Raw genomic sequence first — 12,618 nt, 5'->3', positions numbered from 1 at the left:
TATATACCACCCATCAATGAGCTGCATTGTGACTCTCACGGATGTTCTGCTTCTTGATTTTTTTCCACACATGAACTTGTTTACTTTCATTATTATATTAATCTTCCCTTATTTTTGGATGCACTGTTTTTTTGGGGGACTTTTGAGCCTTCATTATACAATTACTTATTAAAAACCATATTATTCACAGTGATGCCAGGTTTCGCTGCTTCACTCTCCAATTGCATCATGTGATACGCCGAGCACCAGGGATTTCCACCAGAGCTGAGGGAACCTCAAAGGAATCGGTGCACCTCCAGTGGCGTCTCAGATTTGACGTCAGCACTTCAGAATCGGTATATGTGACGAGTGACGGAAACGCAGTGTAAAGGAGACAGTGCAAACCCAGTAAAAGGTTCTCCAGCATCACCAGCAATGTCCAAAATCCTAAGTGTTTCGTGACTGACATGGTTACTTCCTCAGGGAATATAAAATGGTATTTGTTATTGTGCCTGATATACCCCTTCATGTGCTCAATTGGTTCAAGTCAAATGAGCAGATTGGTAATGATTAAATGGAAAAAAGCACATTGCAGTCATAGGGTTATCAGAAGCACAATAGAATAAGTACGAAATGCATTCAAACATACATCACTTTTAATATAAACATCAAATATACAAAAATAAAAAAAGGATGCAGCAAATATATAATGTAATAGAACAAGAGGTGTGCTGTAAAAATACGCTAAAGAGAAAAGAGACATAATTAGGTATTTGAAAGGTGTATACCAGCAATATATAAGGTATAGCAATATCACTCAAATGGCAACAGAGCCAACTCTGTTACTACTGGATGTGGTTTAGAAGAAAGAGACTGATAGAGTTAACACTTGCAATGACAAGGTGATTGAGATGTGAATGAGGCAGACTCACAGAGCCACACATCAATACTTGAAAAAAATGGGACCTCAGTTGATAGGCCCAAAAGTCAACTTGTGATAGTGAATGATAGTAATGTCTCAGTGTCTCTCAGCTTAAAGTTATAGAGACAGTAGGTCGTTTTGGAAAATGCTTCAAACCACAAAGTGGGCATAACATTTATGTGTATTGAAATTCAATAAACAGGGAGCCCCTGTGGTTTGTAGTTAGGGGAAAGGATACCGGATGCGAGAAAAATCTGGAGGGTGCAACAGATATGGCAAGATAAAACTATAGAAGTTAAATAATGTCGATATCTTCATTCAATCCTGATGGAATGGTAGTGTTGAGCTTATATATCCAGTAGCTCTCTCAATTGGATAGTTCCCTATCACGATCACCGCCACATCTATTAATGGGGACAACATCAATCCCCTTATATTTTTAAAGGGTAGGGTCTTGTCCAAGGTCTATTTTGAAGTGCCTTGAGTCACTGTTTATCAAATCAGATCTTAATGTTTCTCGCATGTACCAGTATCCTTCTCCTAAGTTGTCGTTTGGTACATCCTATTTATATCAAACCACAGGGGCAAACCAAATAAAATACCACATGAGTTGTGGTGCATGTAATGCACTGTTTAATGTGAACCTCATGTGAACCTCTGGAGGAGAACTTCTTTCTGTCGGTGTATAGCATCCTACTGTACATGCCAAAACATGCACCGCATTCAAAGTTACCCTTCGATCTATCCAGTAACCAGGTCAGACTAGGAGTTTCAGTGATTGGGAGACTAATATCGCTTGGCACGAGTAGATTTTTAAAGTCACTTTTGGTCACTCTATAAGAGCCCCTAATATGGTGTCGATCTTGAGTATTCCCCAATGTTTTTGGATAATGTTCTTAACCTGAAATCCCAGGGAACTATAGTTAGTAATATAGGGAATCGAGATAGCCTCATTAGCCGCTATAGTCTCCTGCACAGCATCTCCAGTGACATAAATGTGTGAACTGTGAATATAATAAATGTCTCCAGTGAATCAAATTGTGAACAGTATAAGTTACATTGCTGATGATAATTGATATGAAATATATGAACAAATATAGAGTGAATGAACTGAAGCCCCAAGTGTAATATGGAATGTAATTACTTTCCTTTGGGGAACATTGAAGGGTCTTCTGCTATGGTAGGTTGAATGACAGAGGATCCAAATCTATATAGAAAAGAGAAACAAGCGCAGACCTCTCATGGTGTAGTACTGTATGTAAAAGTAAAATGTATATGTAAAGGTAAAAGATGCACGTACAGCAACAAAAATCTTTAAAGCATTGGTTAAAAAACATATTATCCACGATGATGCCAGGGTTTGCTGCTCGGCGCTCCAATTGCATCAGGTGATATGCCAAGCACCGGGACTTTCCCCCAGAGCAGACGGAACCTCTGAGGAAATGGCGCACCTCCACTTACGTCTCGCAAATCATGTCAGCGCATCTGAATTTGTATATGTGAAGAGTGACGGAAACGCATGGTGAAGGAGACAGTGCCAGACCAGTAAAAGGGTCTCCAGCATCATCAGCAATGTCCAAAATCCTACGTGTTTCGTGACTCACACGGTCACTTCATCAGGGATATAAAATTGTATTCCTAATTGTGCCTGATGTACCCCTTCTTGTGCTCCCATTGGTTCAAGTCAACCGAGCAGATTGGTAATGATTAAATCAACATAAATCCTCATTAACATATTTTTAAGCAATTTTACTTTGCAAAGTGTGACCTTTGTATTTGTGTATAAAACAGACCATTCAATTTCAACTTTGAGTCGGTGAATACAGAGGCTCACACTGTATAGCTGTTATTGTTAGAGACATAACTTTGTGCTTGCACTCATGCATAGTAACAACATACAGTATAAGAGGTGCTTATTTCTTCTAACAGTAACATATCATTTTGAATTGTTTTATTAAACGATGTATAAGAACACAATGAAATATATAACTTCAAATATGAGTCATATTATTTTTCTGCAACTTTAGTTAAGTTGTAGTTATTTTTCACTAAAGGGAATACACTTCAAGGCGTTTAATTAGGACATATTTCTCCTTTTCACTTCCACCATGTCTGTCACACAGCTTTCTCTTTCCATCTGTGGAGGATCTGGAACTCTGTTATTTTGGTGTGATGCCACCATACATGGACATATTCGAAGGCATAGATTGCTGTGGAAGAGCATGAATAATTAGATGTAATTAGGACTTAGGTTGTCAGCATTATATGTGTGTGTGCATTGGTGTGTAAATGTAGCACAGGGACCTGCCAGATATGTCACTTATTTTTTGGTACATGCTGAAAAGGTACCAACTTTTTTTTCACATATTTAGGAAATAGTTTTTGACTCTTGAATTCCATAGAAAAAAAACATATTCAATAGGGTATGTATAAAACCAATACAACACGAAAGGTCTATGAAAATCACTTAAGGAATGGGATTTAAGGAATTGCTCACCTAAAAATCTTACTGTATTTGTTGAATAAGTCATTTTTATTGCTTTGAGAATACGGGTTTCTGCGTTGCCACTTATAATGGGATAATATAATTACTCTGTAAGTCTTCTATTAAGTTCCACTAATCGTGCATATACTCTAAGCATGCACTTTTACTAATCCCAGGGAGTGAAACTAGACATACAGTACAATATGTACGGGATTAGGGTGGAATTCAAGAACAGGGTTCAAATTAGGTTAAAAAAGGTCCTAGAAAGCTAAACTAATGTAGTTACTCAGATGTATATGTTACAGTTCTTATTGATGCCAACTTATATTACAATTTAAAATGTATGAATTTTCCCAAAATGTGTTCCGTTTGTGTTACATACCAATAAATAGAGATGTTTATAGTTTTTCCCTGAAAATTCGATAGTCTGTGAAATGTTTCGCCAAGTCTGTATTTTTCTGCGCATACAGTACGTGTTTCTATTGAATTTGGTTGAAACGCATATGCGTAATTGGATTTCTGTGCATGTGACCTTATATGGAACCTGGTTGAAAAGCATATGCGTGTCATTGAATTTCTGCATGTGCGAGGTGTACAATATGTAAGATTTGTATTGAGCGCATAGACAGTATGGGCATTAAGGGTAATGACAAAAAAATTTGATTCATGAATTTCATAACATTACCTAACAGTATCGTTTGATGTCTTCCCTGCATGAACAAAGTGTTGATGCGCATCAGCCCGCCAAATCTGCAAATATGAATAAAAACAAGAATTAAACAATGACAAAAATAGATTTTTTTTTTTTAAATAATACAGTCTTCTTCAACCAACAACTGACATCTTCTTTTTGCTATCTCTTTTACATGTTCAAATGTGAGAATGTTATTTATAGATAAAAATACTGCTGATGCATGAATTACAGTACAGCACATTACCTGTCAGTATCCTGCATTAACCCACTGTTATTATCAGCCTGCCAAACATACAAAACAAGAATGAAAACAAGAATGAAACAATGACTACAATAAATTACTTACTGTAATTAAAAATATTTTCGGGCAAACTTTATTTATTTAGTTAATAAATTTGTCTTCTTCACTCGGAAGACTGCAGCCCAGAGTCCTCGGATGCTTTGACAGTCTTGAATTGTGCAGTGCTGAGTTTAAAATGCTTCTTCAATTGGTCTACAATAGCTCTTCTCAAATTGATGGGAATCACCCTCCTCCCACTCGAGCATCAAAGTTCAATTATTTGCACCAATGGGAATCTTGCTTAAAACTGACATGGTGTTTGAAAATTAGCAGGAAAAGTCAATGCGGCTGTCTTCCACAGTTTATTACATATTTGGAGTTTCCGTTGATATAACGTAGAGTGGTATGTCACCTACTGCATTACCATGGATCATCTGTGGTCTTTGCCTCTGCGGTGCTGCAGGTGTGATTTGGAAAGCAGGCACAGCAAACTTCTCTGGGATGACACTTTTCTGCAGGTCTCTCCCTCCATTAAGGGGTCTTTAAGCCAAAATTTCCTCCCTGTTTGTGATGTTCTGTAAAATCAGAGTATAGCATTGAAACAAAGGAGGTGAGGAGGATGCCTATAGATGCCTTGCTCTCTCCTGCTACTATGGGAATAGAATAGAGACCTGTGATGTTCCTCTCAATCCTCTCCTTTTTCTCCAAAATCAAGTCCAACTTTGCTTCCCTGTATGGCTGCGTTGGGCAGGTGTTCCAAATTCACATGATGGTGCCAACATGTCTTACTGAGCTAGATCCGTGGAGATGTGAGCTGGAACTGGGTTGGGCTGAGCTAGATCTGGGGCGTGTTGAGAAGGGTCAGGGTTCAGCTGAGCAGGGTCTGGGTTCAACTCAGTTAGATCCAGGGCAAGATGAGCAGGGTGCAGGTTTAGCTGAAAAGGGACCAGATTGGGCTGAGCTGGATCCAGGCCAAGGTGAGTTGGGTCTGGAGCTGGGAGCACTGGCGATGGGGTTACCTGGTGCAGAAGCAGGAATCATTGCCCAAAAAACGTGAATGAAAAGGGTTTTGGCCATCTTCCTTTTCCACATCATTCCCGGATTCGTCACCATGGGAGTTTTGGGTGCTGCTCGGTTTTCTTTTTTCACATAGCCTTTTTGTTTTTAGGGGTTTCTGGGCCAGCTGGCATCTTTCGCTTTCTAAGGATTTTAGCTGGAACAGCAGCAAGCAAGCAGGTTCTTACATCCATGGAAGCTGGACAGACCAATTGTTCAATCACAAGATACAGTATGTGAAAGCACAAGAGAACAAGAGTTAGTTCTGAACAAGATCAGTGAGTGTGCCAATGGAATTTATGTAAGCTTTTATGTGCAGCGCAGCTGATAACAGAGGGGCAGCATTTGGTGTTTGGCAGGGCTATGTTTCTCTACTGTTGTAAGGTGTCAAAAGTACATACACTGTAACTGTACCTGTCGCTTTACCTGCATAATACAGCATACTGCAATTCACATTGAAAACACATTCATTAGTGATCAGTTCTTCTTAGAAGCAGCAATGACCAAAAATATTAACAACACAAATAGCGTGGTGATAATGCACATTCACAAGCAGGCATACATAACAACCGGCATCCAACAGTGGATACAGGAAGGGGGAATCCAGGTGACACTAGCCTGTGTTTATTATCATGTCTATAGACGACTAAGGGGGCTATGCACTAAGCTGAATGCTATTGCGTCCGGATGAAAGAAAAAAGCACGTCCGTTAAAAAGTGAGGCCGGAGACGCGATTCACTAAGGCCCTGAGGCCATTTTTTAACATTTGTGCTCAAAACAGCCACAGCGTACGTGTTGCTTTTTTTCCCCTGCTAGCGTTGTTAAACTTCACGTACGCTAGCTGATAGAAAAAATAAGCCGCCTGTAACATTTGCATGGAGATTCTATATCTCCATGCAAGGCTGCTACAGGCGATCGTACACTAAATAAATACATTTTAATAATAGTGTACATGAGCAGGGGTTCTCCGGAGGTGAACCGCATTGGTTTCATGTCCGAGGACGCCCTACTTCAGGAGATACAGGCCCCGTTATGTGGTGCCGGTATCCCCTGCACTTTCAAGCTTGACCGGGACATTTACATTCTGCAGGGGATACCGGCACCCATAAAGGGGCCTGTATCTCCTGAAGTAGGGGGTCCCAGAGGCTGAAACCAATGCGGTTCAGCTCTGGAGACCCCCTACACATCTACGCTACTGTCAAAACGCACATAACAATAAACAATAATTCCTTACCGTAGCGGCTATCCGCTATGGTAATGAAGCTGCATTCATGTACATTTCAATAATAGTGTGCGGGAGCAGGGGGTCCCCTGAGCTGAACCGCATTGATTTCTGCCTCAGAGACACCCTGCTTCCCGAGTTACAGGCCCCGGTATGGGGCATCGGAGGCCAATGTCGCAGCCATCTTTATAGCGTTCAAGACGCGACGTGGGCTCTATAAAGATGGCGGCGACACTGGCACCGATGCCCCAGACCGGGGCCTGTAACTCGGGAAGCAGGGGGTACCTGAGGCAGAAATCAATGCTGTTCAGCTCAGTGGACCCCCTGCTCCTGCACACTATTAATAAAAATACATTAAAGCAGCTTCATTACCTTAGCGGCTATCCACAAAGGCAATGAAGGGGTTAAGGCACAATAGCATGTTTATAAAAGTGAAAGTGGAGTGTTTTGATAAGTGAATCAGGTAAAATAATACTCACACGGCCCTGTGTGAGTAAATATATGTAAGGGTATCTTGTGCCTGGTGGTTCTTGCTGGCTCAGATAGTTTCTAGAAGGTTGTGGATGGGGTCAAGTGGAGAGTAATATATAAAACTTACACGGCCATGTGTAAGCCCAATCCTTCAAAGGTATCTGTGGGGTACCTCTCGTAGGCTTATCCGTGGTGCAGTGCACACATCTGCTGGCAGGCAGGGTGTTGAATGGAGTGTTTCCTTCACTGTCCTTCCGTTTTAGCCTTCCCTCTCTCTCCGGTGCAGCAAACGATGATGGGTGAAGTAAGGCAACAGCAGGGGGTCAGTGGTGTCTTTTAAAACGCTATTTTATTTAAACATTAAAAACAACATTAGATGGCACTCACATATAAAATAAATAACAAGACCCTCCGTTCCCGCTGTCATGGTGGCAAGCCGCCTCTCAGCTGTGCTCTCTTCCGCGTCCGGAATCAGAGGTGATGGTAACCTCTCACGCGGCTGTGTCTGCAGCTTGCTTCCACTGACTACGGAAGCCTCAAGTGTCCAAAAAGGTGTAGTAGAATAGAGCAACGCGTTTCGCCGTTCAGAACGGCTTCCTCAGGCTCAAAATGTGCTGCAGTGAGGGTCTCTTTAACTTATATAGACCCTAATAAATGTTCATTGGGTAATCATTCATAATTGGCAATTACAATCTCCTCGTTCCCATAAGCTACTCTATGTGCCATTGATGCTCTCTGTCTGATATACAGAGAGGCTGCTTTTGATCGCAGTGCATTTTGTACAAGGAATCTCTTTCCTTTACTACTTGAACATGTTTATAATGAATTTTAGTTACACTTACATTCTGGTGCAAATACCCCCAAGAAACACTTAAAACTCTGTATTGAAGATAAATTATAATTGTCTTGAACAATCTTTACTCAACATTTGCTTACAATATTAATCAATAAAAAATACTTTAAAAATTCAATTTCTAAAATGTACTTTCCTTACAAATAGATTACAATTTAGACCTACATCTATTACAACAGTTATTACATTACAACGTATCCATAAAATATATCTATCACTACCATATTATTAGATAAAACATAAACCTACTATATATAAAAAGTTAAAATATTCGCAACTTGACAATTAAGCTCAACGACCAGTAATCCATGTAAATGGACGTCAGGACAGAAATATTTGGGAACTTGACTATTTTGTGGTTATCCATGTCTCTGGAATCAAAAGAAAATTGGGTGATTAAAATCCTTATACCTAACAGTAAATGTCTTCAAACCCCTTACTCTATGGCTAAACCTATTCTCTGGAAAAGATCTCATATCCGGTTGTATGTGTATGTGTCCTAATGCACTCTTATTTATACAAATGCAGCCATGTCTAGATCTATATTCAGACCTTTGGGGATTAAGGTTTTCATCTGGTAAATCCAAAAAGTTTCCCTTTGGCGTAAGCGTTGTAGTCTATCCCCCCCCCCCCCCTCCAGTTATCCGCGACCATTTCAATTCCCCTATAAGTCAAACCTGAGGGGTCCCCCCCATGTACGGAACTAAAATGCAACGGCACGCTGTGGGTTGCCACTTTCCTCCTAATGTTTCCTAAGTGTTCCAGTATGCGGACCTTCAGACTTCTCACGGTCCGGCCCACATACTGGAGACCACACGGGCATTCCAGTAAATATACAACGAAAGTGGTCTTACAATTAATAAATTGTTTTGTTTTAAAGGATCTTTTTGTTACCGTCCAGGTGAAATCTGTTTTCTCTCGTGATGCATATTTACATGCCTTACAATTGAAGCAATTGTGGAAGCCCACTGGTTTGGGTAACCAGTTTATGCTTTGCTCCACAGCTTCCCTCCTATAAACACTCAGAACTAATTGCATCTTAATGTTATTAGCCCGTTTAAAAATCACCCGTGGGGCTTCTGGTAGGTGGTCCCCCAATACTACATCCTTTCGCAAAATATGCCAATGTTTCTTCAAGATGTTACAGATCTTGTTGGCTTCGCTATTATAGCGTGTTATGAAAGGTACTTGGAGTTCCTTATTCTCTACTTTGGGTTTTGGCCTTAATAATTCTTCCCTTGGTAGTCCTAATGTTTTTGTTAAGGCCTCCTCAATGACTTCCTGATCATACTCTCTCTCTTCAAACTTCCTTTTTAAAATATCAGCTTGTTCCCTAAACACCTCTACCTCTGTGCAGTTCCGCCTGATCCTGCGTAGTTGACCATAGGGTATATTCTTTAACCATTTTGGATGGTGGCAACTATTATTTAAAATAAAATTATTCACATCACTTCTTTAAAAAATGTCTTAGTTTTAATTCGGTTGTTCTCTATATAAATGGTTAAATCGAGGAAGTTGATGATTGTGGAGCTAATCTCTGATGTGAAAGATAGATTCACCCGATTTCTATTGATGTGACTTAAAAAGAGAGTCAAATCCTCTTTCGTTCCACGCCATATGAAGATCACATCAGCGATGTATCTTCTCCAGAGGACTAGGTTTGCTCCAAAAGGGTTACCTGACCAGATGTTCTTCTCTTCCCAGTGTGACATAAAGATGTTCGCGTAACTGGGAGCAAACCCATGGGGACTAGGTCAGGTAACCGTTTTGGAGCAAACCTAGTCCTCTGGAGAATATACATCGATGATGTGATCTTCATATGGCGTGGAACGAAAGAGGATTTGACTCTCTTTTTAAGTCACATCAATAGAAATCGGGTGAATCTATCTTTCACATCAGAGATTAGCTCCACAAACATCAACTTCCTCGATTTAACCATTTATATAGAGAACAACCGAATTAAAACTAAGACATTTTTTAAAGAAGTGGATGCGAATAATTTTATTTTAAATAATAGTTGCCACCATCCAAAATGGTTAAAGAATATACCCTATGTCAACTACGCAGGATCAGGCGGAACTGCACAGAGGTAGAGGTGTTTAGGGAACAAGCTGATATTTTAAAAAGGAAGTTTGAAGAGAGAGAGTATGATCAGGAAGTCATTGAGGAGGCCTTAACAAAAACATTAGGACTACCAAGGGAAGAATTATTAAAGCCAAAACCCAAAGTAGAGAATAAGGAACTCCAAGTACCTTTCATAACACGCTATAATAGCGAAGCCAACAAGATCTGTAACATCTTGAAGAAACATTGGCATATTTTGCGAAAGGATGTAGTATTGGGGGACCACCTACCAGAAGCCCCACGGGTGATTTTTAAACGGGCTAATAACATTAAGATGCAATTAGTTCTGAGTGTTTATAGGAGGGAAGCTGTGGAGCAAAGCATAAACTGGTTACCCAAACCGGTGGGCTTCCACAATTGCTTCAATTGTAAGGCATGTAAATATGCATCACGAGAGAAAACAGATTTCACCTCGACGGTAACAAAAAGATCCTTTAAAACAAAACAATTTATTAATTGTAAGACCACTTTCGTTGTATATTTACTGGAATGCCCGTGTGGTCTCCAGTATGTGGGCCGGACCGTGAGAAGTCTGAAGGTCCGCATACTGGAACACTTAGGAAACATTAGGAGGAAAGTGGCAACCCACAGCGTGCCGTTGCATTTTAGTTACGTACATGGGGGGGACCGCTCAGGTTTGACTTATAGGGGAATTGAAATGGTCGCGGATAACTGGAGGGGGGGGGGGGATAGACTACAACGCTTACGCCAAAGGGAAACTTTTTGGATTTACCAGATGAAAACCTTAACCCCCAAATGTCTGAATATAGATCTAGACATGGCTGCATTTGTATAAATAAGAGTGCATTAGGACACATACACATACAACCGGATACGAGATCTTTTCCAGAGAATAGGTTTAGCCATAGAGTAAGGGGTTTGAAGACATTTACTGTTAGGTATAAGGATTTTAATCACCCAATTTTCTTTTGATTCCAGAGACATGGATAACCACAAAATAGTCAAGTTCCCAAATATTTCTGTCCTGACGTCCATTTACATGGATTACTGGTCGTTGAGCTTAATTGTCAAGTTGCGAATATTTTAACTTTTTATATATAGTAGGTTTATGTTTTATCTAATAATATGGTAGTGATAGATATATTTTATGGATACGTTGTAATGTAATAACTGTTGTAATAGATGTAGGTCTAAATTGTAATCTATTTGTAAGGAAAGTACATTTTAGAAATTGAATTTTTAAAGTATTTTTTATTGATTAATATTGTAAGCAAATGTTGAGTAAAGATTGTTCAAGACAATTATAATTTATCTTCAATATAGAGCTTTAAGTGTTTCTTGGGGGTATTTGCACCAGAATGTAAGTGTAACTAAAATTCATTATAAACATGTTCAAGTAGTAAAGGAAAGAGATTCCTTGTACAAAATGCACTGCGATCAAAAGCAGCCTCTCTGTATATCAGACAGAGAGCATCAATGGCACATAGAGTAGCTTATGGGAACGAGGAGATTGTAATTGCCAATTATGAATGATTACCCAATGAACATTTATTAGTGTCTATATAAGTCAAAGAGACCCTCACTGCAGCACATTTTGAGCCTGAGGAAGCCGTTATGAACGGCAAAACGCGTTGCTCTATTCTACTACACCTTTTTGAACACTTGAGGCTTCCGTAGTCAGTGGAAGCAAGCTGCAGACACAGCCGCGTGAGAGGTTACCATCACCTCTGATTCCGGACGCGGAAGAGAGCACAGCTGAGAGGCGGCTTGCCACCACGACAGCGGGAACGGAGGGTCTTGTTATTTATTTTATATGTGAGTGCCATCTAATGTTGTTTTTAATGTTTAAATAAAATAGCGTTTTAAAAGACACCACTGACCCCCTGCTGTTGCCTTACTTCACCCATAATCGTTTGCTGCACCGGAGAGAGAGGGAAGGCTAAAACGGAAGGACAGTGAAGGAAACACTCCATTCAACACCCTGCCTGCCAGCAGATGTGTGCACTGCACCACGGATAAGCCTACGAGAGGTACCCCACAGATACCTTTGAAGGATTGGGCTTACACATGGCCGTGTAAGTTTTATATATTACTCTCCTCTTGACCCCATCCACCACCTTCTAGAAACTATCTGAGCCAGCAAGAACCACCAGGCACAAGATACCCTTACATATATTTACTCACACAGGGCCGTGTGAGTATTATTTTACCTGATTCACTTATCAAAACACTCCACTTTCACTTTTATAAGGTTTTGAAAAGGTTTTATAAGATTTTAGATCAGCAATTTGATTACTGTGACTGAAGTCTGTTGTGTTTTTTTCCCTCTGACCTCCTGCTCCCCCTATTCTTTGTTTGTTCCCATATTCACCAAGGGTTTGGACAGCCCGTTCTGGGGTTGAGCAGAGGAACTCACTAAGATCTACGATTTTACTGTGAAAGACCACATTCATTGGTTCTAATAAGGTATTGTATTTTACCCTCCACCCTGATCTAATACTACAAAGGTAAGCGCTTCGGGTTTTTGCTTGCACAATAGCATGTTTATTGGAGACAATTGCCCCCAATAAA

At 40.2% G+C, this 12,618-nt stretch overlaps 1 long non-coding RNA gene across 1 annotated transcript in view; it reads right to left on the bottom strand.

Moving 5' to 3' along the window:
* Positions 1–679: 679 nt before the first annotated feature.
* The window catches only part of LOC142469424 (uncharacterized), a 104,159-nt gene continuing 92,220 nt past the window's right edge, over positions 680–12,618 (bottom strand). The window contains exons 2-3 of the long non-coding RNA XR_012789057.1: positions 4,072–4,136; positions 680–3,111 (exon numbers count right to left, since the gene is read on the bottom strand). This is a non-coding gene — a long non-coding RNA (uncharacterized LOC142469424). The remainder of the gene's footprint in view (positions 3,112–4,071; positions 4,137–12,618) is intronic.

This window comes from Ascaphus truei, chromosome 1 (assembly GCF_040206685.1).
Source record: "Ascaphus truei isolate aAscTru1 chromosome 1, aAscTru1.hap1, whole genome shotgun sequence".
NCBI classification, from domain to species: Eukaryota; Metazoa; Chordata; class Amphibia; order Anura; family Ascaphidae; genus Ascaphus; species Ascaphus truei.
Note: the sequence above shows the minus strand (reverse complement) of the source record. Positions and strands in the feature narration are given on the sequence as shown.